The sequence below is a fragment of the Tachypleus tridentatus genome, chromosome 1, assembly GCF_004210375.1.
Source record: "Tachypleus tridentatus isolate NWPU-2018 chromosome 1, ASM421037v1, whole genome shotgun sequence".
Lineage (NCBI taxonomy): Eukaryota > Metazoa > Arthropoda > Merostomata > Xiphosura > Limulidae > Tachypleus > Tachypleus tridentatus.
The window spans coordinates 108704306-108713947 of NC_134825.1; the positions used below are offsets into that span (position 1 = coordinate 108704306).

The following is a 9642-nucleotide window of genomic DNA, read 5'->3' on the forward strand; positions in this document are numbered from 1 at the left end:
ATCTGATATTTTGTGTAGAAATACTTGTAATGTTGAAATCTTCAATTTAAATATTTTGTGTGTGAAGTCCTGATGTTTACTAATAATATGTAAAGTTTCTTGAAAAACACAAAGATATAGAATGACTGTTATCACTGTCATGAGATGGGTAGATTCCACCCCACTCATTGTCAGTGAGATAATGCCATGGGTGTGTGGTATTTTGGGGCTTAATGTTTGAACATGTGCTCTTTTTTATTTACATCAGTATATTAACTGGCATTGCAAGAAGATATAAAACGCCTAAACTGCTCATGTTAATTAAAAGAGATACAAATATTTAAGTTGTTTGGTTAAACAGTCTAATCAATGAAAATGACAAACATATATAATGAAAATAGTGAGTCAAAAGGGTGACACAGGAGAAGATGGATCAGTGGTGTGGCTGAGACTAAATAAACACAGAACTATCTCACAACAAAATCTCCCCACAATGCTTAACAACAATTACAAAAGAAAATAATAGCTTAGATGTACATCAAAACAAAGATGGAGGAATAGTGGATAATTACAAAGTGGAATGAAAGAGGTTCTGTTCCTTAGTGTTATAGTATACGTAATACACATTCATTGATTATTTCTGAAAATAATAAAACAGCCAGAACATTGCAATCAGATTTAAGATTAACAATTTTTAAATGTAGTGAAAATAAGATGAGTCACTTGAAGTATTACTACAATACAGGTAATAAGGTTAGAGGTTAGAACAGGTGAAATAAATAAAAGTGCTCTTCTGAGTTCAAAGCATACTGTCATCGTAGAACTCCATATTTAAAGCCTGTTCATTTAGAAGCACGATTGAGGTGTACAAGAAAGCATGTAGATAAACCCTTTACCTATTGGAAGAGTATTCTTTGGTTAGTCGAGACTAAAATCGAGCTTTTCTGCCACAATGATGTTCGTTATATTTTCCGTAAAATGGGGGAACGAAATCTTCCAAAGAACACCGGCCCTACAGTTAAACATGGAGGTGGCTTGATCATGCTATGAGGTTCCTTCAGCTTTTCTGGTGTAGGCAGACTTCACCACGTCAACAGAATCATGAGAAAAGAAGAGCTCGTTGATATATTAGACACTTATATCAAGAATGATGCTCGGAACTTGCGGCTTGGGCATCGTTGGATCTTCCAGCATGACAATGACTCCAAGCACACATCGAAATATGTGCAATCCTGGTTGCAGAGGAACCATATAAGTGTTCTGGAGTGGGTATCGCAGTCATCAGATATCAACCCAATTGAAAACATTTGGCACGAGTTGAAGACCAGGGTTCATCACCATCATCCGAAAAACTTGCAAGAATTGGAGGCCTTCTATATAGAAGAATGGAAGAAAATATCAGTCGAGTACTGTCAAACGATCATGGAGGGCTATGAGGAGAGATTGCGCCAAGTATTTCACCTGAAAGGCTACACATCTGACCATTAAAGTAGACGCACGAACCCTTTCTGCTCCTCCTATGTTTGGTTATTTGTTTATAAACAGTTTATTTTCATTTAATTTACATACAAATTTATGTAGATGTGTGTTAGTATAATACTTATAATATAATGTACTTCATTATCTTAATAGTGGTACTTGTTAAGTTATGAGGAAAAACTACTCACGACGCAGGGGTATGAACACTTTCTGTCGTACCTGTACATGAATGGAACACTTCTCCAGACTGCTACATCTGCAAAATTTATAGGACTGACGTATGATTCTAAACTTACATGGACAAACCATCTAAATAATGTGAAAACGAAAGTTTGGAGAAGAGCAAACTATGCTAGGATTGTAACTGGCAAAAACAGTGGAATAACACCTGAAAACATCCTAAAAATATACAAAACATATATAAAATCTGTAATAGACTATGTAGCTCCAGCATGGAATAACGTAAGCAAAGAACAATTGAAAACCAAACTACAGTCATTACAAAATACACAGCTTACGACAGCATAAAGAGTACCTAAAATTACCTCTTCAAGATTTATGCATAAATATCCAAACACACACAAAAATAGCAGATTGACTTCTGCATAGTACAATACAATATTTTGATAAAAATTGGAGAAAAATGAGCTACTATGCGAACTCGACAGGTACTGCATGTTTCATGAAGATGGTCCTAACCAACATGCCCCCCAGTGGCTCAGCGGTATGTCTGCTGACTTACATCGCTAAAAACCGGGTTTCGATACCCGTGGTGGCCAGAACAGAGAAAGCCCATTGTGTAGTTTTGTGGTTAATTCAAAAACAACAACCTAACCAACAAAGAAAAGAAAGGAGGAAGGCCTGACCCTCCTGGGTATACACATTTATACTCAAACAACGAGAGAAAGAGAGTTCACTGCATTATAATAATATGTTTGTCGGATAGAGGAAGTTTCGTATGTTTGGATGTTATTATCTTCTTTATAAATTTACTGTTTATTTTGAAAGACAAAAACATTGATATTTGTAAGATAACTTGTAGAATAAAAACTAAAGATGAAAACTACTCAAACATTCTTACTAGGGAGAAAGCTTTGATGCAGATTTTGTTGAGAATTGTCTCTTCACTACAAACGCCATTTATCATTAAAAAGATTTTAACATTTTAGGATTCCAAGTAAGAGGAACAGATGTAAAACAACCGAATATAAAACATAAGAATAGACATGAAAACCAACATCGGTATAGATTTTGTGATCAAACTGTTTAATGACGGTAAGGTTAGGCATTTCCGTAGTGGTTAGTTGAAATATGAGAATAAATAGATGATTTATAAAAAGAAGCTGTTGATCAGACTTACCGATTTTAGGTTAAGAAGATTAACACTTTCACCTAATTTTATTAGTGGTTGAATCTAATCAAAGCAACTGTTCAGTTTGTTTTTCAAAAGAGTATGCGTGCTAAATGCTTAATGTTGAACTGATAGAGTAGACAGAACTCACTTTGTCAAAAGTATGATATTTCAATTATTTGAGATAGTTTATCACTCTTGTAAAGTATTTACGGCTCTTATGTCCCAATAGCAGTTTTTAAAATTATATATATAATGTATATTAACACTCCGTTAGATGGCGCTTTTAATCACCAATATGTAGAATGAGTTCGAGGTAAGATGGTCTTACTGTTTTGTCAGTGAAGGTTTAAGAACCGATATTTAACGTTTAATTTTAATTATTTAATGACAGTTATTACAAGTTTGAAAGTTGAAACATTTTTTTTTTCATAAGATTAATAACGGTTACTAAGAAACTGATGTATTTTTTAAAGTTCTATAACGTAATGATTGTTACGTATTAAGTTTTATTTAATTGTAACTTTTAGTGTAAGTTTCAACTGTTGTAGCAGAATACAGTTGTGGAAATCTGACATTACGTGATACATCGTTCTTAGCTGAAGAATATATTGTTACAGCTGGTTTTGAATAAAATTTTAAAAATTAAAAACTGATTAATTTTGTATTTGAAATCAATGGAAAAATTAATTTGTCCATAAAAAATCACTAGATAGCAGAGAAAACAGAATTTAAAGTTCAAAATTAACACTCCTACGAAAAGTGGGGCCTATTAGGCCCCAGAGCAACTTGAAAGGTTATTAATATTAGGCTAATAATTTTGTATTTAAATGAAATTACCATTTAAATCCATTAATGAATGGATTAACGAGATTCCCACTGTCCCTATCTACTATCTAGCGAAACCACAGCCAGGGGAACGGGCTTGGAGAAATCAGGACTAGAAACGTCTTTTCGTTGGAGTGTTAAACAATTTTTCTATTTCTAATATAAACTTTAAACAGTTTACATTTGGAAATGGACTAAAGACAATATTAAAAGACTTTTGCTGTTTTCCATTTAATGTACTAATTGAAAGTAAAACATTTTGTAAAAAAATAGGAGTTCCCAGAAAAGCAACAACAGAAATATATTGATGTTATTTTAGTGTCAAAGTTTTCATACGTGTTTTTATTTTTTGTATTATATATTAATGGTTAGTACTGTACTGATAACGAAGTTTGTATGATAGTTGGATTGACGACTTAATTAAATTAGGCGTAGTTATTAATAATAAAAGTAATAATTATTTTTACAAATAGAAGGAAATTATAAACATCCTGTGTGTTCAGCTTGCATAAAAATAAATAAATGCATAAAATGATCAAGTCTCTAGTAATACTAATAATAATACACTTTGTAGAAATGTAGCTAAGCCTAATGTTATCCTATAGTTACACAAAGCTGTTGGGGAAGTGTTTAAATGTATTGAAAAATCTGATATATTTCTCTTGAACATTGAAAATTTATAAATTAATACCACAGTTGTTACCACAGACTTCATTTAGAGACATGAGTAGGTAATGTTATATTGTTAATAAAGTGAAGGTAATATGTTTAACTATTTAATGCAAGGCTGTGATCAAATATCAGTAATTGTTGGGTTTACTAACCCTCTTTATTTAAACAGTATATAATAACTCGTATGTTTCAGCTGCCATGGAAACACTGAGAAGGATCATATGTGTTGTGTTAGTAGCTGAGATTCTATCCCAGTCTTCTGGGGTATTTTACCATTAGGACTTGAATCAACTTGTTTCAAGAGGGGTTTCTAGCTGTTGTTGACTTAATGTGTTATCGGTTAGATGGAGGTGGAAGATTTGTTATCTCATGTTTTATCAGGTATGGTGTATATCCTTTTATTTTTGTATTATTATAAGCTATTGTATGGTCTAGTACATGTTACCATGAGTTTGTGGTGTCAGTTCTTTCAGGTTAAAACTATTAGAGAATCATTCATTTCTGCCACAATTTAGTGCAACATAATGTTTAGGTATAACAAGGGATCTATTAGTCCACTGAGACTGTCCATCCTCTAAATTAGATTAAAACTATCTTTAAAAAAACAAACAGAAACTCTCAAATGTTATCATTCATATAGTTACCAAACTTATCTCTTAAACCCACTTAAATTTACTGCCTCTAGAGCATCTAATGGTAATCACTTCTAGAGGCCAACCACTACATTAGAAAAATAAAACAGTTTTAGCTGAAGATGATTTCCTATCTTGTCAAAACTTATACTTCTGGCATTTTGTCTTAGGATTGTTACTATTTACTAAACTTATTCTTCTGGCCTTTAGTCTTACGATTGTTACTATTAATTAAACTTCTGGCCTTAATCTTATAATTGTTACTATTAACTAAACTTCTGGCCTTTAGTTTTAACTAAACTTCTGGCCTTTATTGTTGTTACTAACTAAACTTCTGGCCTTTAGTCTTACGATTGTTACTATTAACTAAACTTCTGGCCTTTAGTTAGTCTTTACTATTGTTACTATTAAAACTAAACTTATACTTCTGGCATTTAGTCTTACGATTGTTACTATTAACTAAACTTATACTTCTGGCCTTTAGTCTTACGATTGTTACTATTAACTAAACTTATACTTCTGGCCTTTAGTCTTACGATTGTTACTATTAACTAAACTTATACTTCTGGCATTTAGTCTTATGATTGTTACTATTAACTAAACTTATACTTCTGGCATTTAGTCTTACGATTGTTACTATTAACTTGAATAAAATGATGTATCAAAATCATCAGTTTCATTAATCTTGTACATCAGCCAGATTCTCTTCCTGTATCAAGAGAAAAGAAGCTTGGATATCTTAACATTGTGTGGTATGACAACTCTTACATCTCAGGTACCATGTTAGACCTGTTCTGAACCATTTCAAATAATTCACTGTTCTTTTCAAGGTAAGAATCCCAACATTGAACACAATACTTCAAATGTTGCCAAACTAGTGACCTTTAGAATAACTATATCCTTTGTAGATTTGTATTTGCTATTTCTGTAGACACAACCTAAAATAATACTTGTCTGACCACCAGTTGCAATACACTGCTTGGATGGCTAAAGAGACTGATCAACTATTCCACCAACATCTTTTTAATGATGCTGTTAAGGTTATTCCTATTCAAATTATACACGTAATTTAGATTATGATAACAAACATCCATTTTCTTGTATTAATTTGTCAAACTCACTAGATGTAAATGTAATTTAGATTATGGTAACCGACATCCAATTACTTGTATTAATTTGTCAAACTCACTAGATGTAAATGTAATTTATATTATGATAACTGACATCCATTTTCTTGTATTAATTCGTCAAACTTTCTAGATGTAAATGTAATTTATATTATGATAACTGACATCCATTTTCTTGTATTAATTTGTCAAACTTTCTAGATGTAAATGTAATTTATATTATGATAACTGACATCAATTTTCTTGTATTAATTTGTCAAACTCACTAGATGTAAATGTAATTTAGATTATGATAACCGACATCCATTTTGTTGTATTAATTTGTCAAACTTACTAGATGTAAATGTAATTTAGATTATGATAACCAACATCCATTTTCTTGTATTAATTTGTCAAACTCACTAGATGTAAATGTAATTTAGGTTACGATAACAAACATCCATTTTCTTGTAATAATTTGTCAAACTCACTAGATCTAAATGTAATTTAGATTATGATAACCGACATCCATTTTCTTGTATTAATTTGTCAAACTCACTAGATGTAAATGTAATTTAGGTTATGATAACCAACATCCATTTTCTTGTATTAATTTGTCAAACTCACTAGATGTAAATGTAATTTAGGTTATGATAACCAACATCCATTTTCTTGTATTAATTTGTCAAACTTACTAGATGTAAATGTAATTTATATTACGATGACTGACATCCATTTTCTTGTATTAATTTGTCAAACTTACTAGATGATGTAAATCATCAATATTCTCTTCATATGCATCCACATCTAAGACCGTAGTATCATCAATAGTATTGACCATTCCTTCATCTATGTCATTGATGTAAATCAAAAAGGACAAAGGTCTCAAAATTGAGCCCTGAGGTACCCCACTTGTGACATTAATCCAGTCAGCTATCTTACACCCATACCTATGGATATAAATTTTTTACAAGCATTTTATATGACACCTTGTCTAAAAGTTTTCTTAAAATGTAGATATTTAATAGTTTTAGTTTGTCTTAGAGGATGGGACAGCTGTGATGGACCAACAAGTCCACTTTTGTCCCTAAACGTTATGTTATGCTACATCCATATCGTGATCTGTATAAGAAGTAGAAACCTTTTCAAAGAATCTTGAAAGATTTGTAAAACAAGATTTTCAATTAGTGAAACTTTGTTTATTGTCTAATAAAATTGTAGACTTTGTTAAATTACTTTGGAAATCATTTTGCATCAGACTTCAAATCTTTTCCCACAAGTGATGTAAGAGTAATGGGCGTGTAATTACTGGAACAGTTTTTATCTCCTTTCCTAAAAAGAGGAGTTACTTTAACTGTCTTTCAATCTTTTAGTATCTGCCCACTGTTCAGGACTCCCAAAGAATAGTATCACATGTTTCACATAGACATTCTGTAAGCTCCTTCAAAACCATTGGAGAGATACTGTTTGACCCAGGAGTCTTAAACTTTTCTATTCTTGGTATTAATACACTTGTTTGACCTTTGTTTCCATCAATAAATTGTTCAAGACGAGGAATACTCATTACGTCTTCATTGGTAAAAACAAAAGGAGAAAAACCAAATAACCTAGCCATCTTGTAATTATCAGATGAATGTTCCTTTATCTTGTTTATCCTGAACATATATGAATAAGTCCTTACTGTTAGTTTTTACATTTTTAGCCAGTCTTTTTTTTCTACATTATTTATTGTGTCCTGTTTCACCAATTATCTTGATATCCTAAATCTTCCATCATACCTGTCAATTTAAATTTGTGTTGCTTTCTTTAATTCTTTCTGTCATACCCTTTCTGAGCCAACCCCGGGTATTTACTTCCAACTACCCTTTTCTTTCTATTGAGGAATATTTTCACCTTGAATATTTAAAAATTTATATAAATTCTTTTTACATTTGATCATTGTATTCAAATAACTCTGCTGAACAATTAACAACAGATAATCATTGTTTTATCATTTCAAAGTTTGTTTTGTTAAACTAGTAACCAAACTCTGATTATTCTTTGTAAACATGTAGATAATGAATTTATGTTTAAGTTCATTAAATGATTATTCAGTTATTCTAACATGAGGCTTAAGTAGTTGTAACAATAAAAAATAGTAACAGTTGGAAACTGTTATTTTGATCAGTTTGTTATTGTCATGAGTTGTGATGTTAATTGATGAAGCCAAACAATTTTGAGGAGTTAATCAAAAAAACAGAAGCACTGCTTGGATAGTTGGAACAGTAATAAATTTAAACACTAAGTTTGATTAGTTCTTCATATTAACTGATTTAATCAAGCTTTTATTAATCAAATTTATTGTCCAGATCTGGTGAGATAACTTCTGGTTGAAAGTTCAACTTCAGTATTCTCTACACTAAACTGGTTCCCGGTTCATTCTAGTATTCTCTGTAAAAACAACCAGTTTGATCCAACTTAAATTGTACTGATGTGGACTGTGAGATAGATCAGTGATATAATAATTTAAAAACAGTTCCATATGTTGTAATGTTTTGTTAAATGTTTGAGATAAAATATACTCAGATGTTTATCACAGAAAGTAAAATAAAAAATGCATTTTATAAAACATTTTGTACAGTGTATAGATAAGATAAGTTGATTGTCTAGCTAATTAGAACTGTTCTTACACTGTTTTAATATATATTATGTTTATTATTATACTTTTGTACTGACAGTGTGTTGATTGTCTGGCAGATTAGAACTCTTGTTACACTGGAACATGACAGTTGTTTAACAGAACAAAACTACATGTTTATAAAACAAGTGTTGTAACAAAACGTGTACTGACAGTGTAAGAAGACAATACAGGTAGGTTTTGTACACCATCTAACAACAGTTACTTTCTGATATATTGATTGGTATTAATTTAACCACAATATTTTGATTGTCTTCATTAGTAGATGTGTGTGTTTACAAACATAACTGTGACTAAATGTCATTGTTTTTTCTGGTTTGGAAACAGACAAGTGACATGTTATTGACTGAACTTTTACAGAATATCACAGGAACTGGAGAAAGACAACAATGGATCTAGATGCATTTACATGAATACTGGTAGCCATCCAACATGGTCTGTTTGTTTTGTTAAAGGTAAGATAAATGTGTGATTATCAGCAGTGGTAGATTATGTTAATATTGTTGTTAATAGTTGCAGGGGCTGATTTATAAAAATGTGGCATACTTTAAATGTGTAATATAGGTTTAAGACTATTTACTGTACATATTATGTAGTTTATACTGTAAGGTAATATTTAATGATTGTTCAGGTTTTTCTAGCAAAATAGTTAAAAGCTCATCACATTTTTAAAGACAATTGTTGTATGTTGTGTTTCCAATTACATTGTTGTTTAGGCATTAGTAATATTTTTTGTCACGTTACTTGGATCTCTGATATTATTTTGGGGCCTCAGTAAACAAGGTGTATATATATATATATGTGTGTGTGTGTGTGTGTGTGTGTGTGTTTCTGTATGGTTTGTGAGTACTAGTTAAGCAGTAGATAAAAAAAGTGAAAGTGCCGTACAGTCATGAAAAAGTTTGACAAATATGGATT

The 9642-nt window shown here is 31.2% G+C and overlaps 1 long non-coding RNA gene across 3 annotated transcripts; it reads left to right on the forward strand.

Annotated features, from left to right (window-relative positions):
- The first annotated feature begins 3084 nt into the window (after nt 1-3084).
- Nucleotides 3085-9190, forward strand: LOC143253498 (uncharacterized). 3 transcript variants are annotated; one of them, XR_013029679.1, is made up of 3 exons: nt 3085-3125; nt 4503-4690; nt 9085-9190. It is a non-coding gene; the product is annotated as an uncharacterized LOC143253498 (long non-coding RNA). The 3 variants fall into 3 exon arrangements; XR_013029692.1 differs by having other exon boundaries at nt 3125-3156; XR_013029687.1 differs by lacking the exon at nt 3085-3125 and adding an exon at nt 3154-3294.
- Nucleotides 9191-9642: the final 452 nt, after the last annotated feature.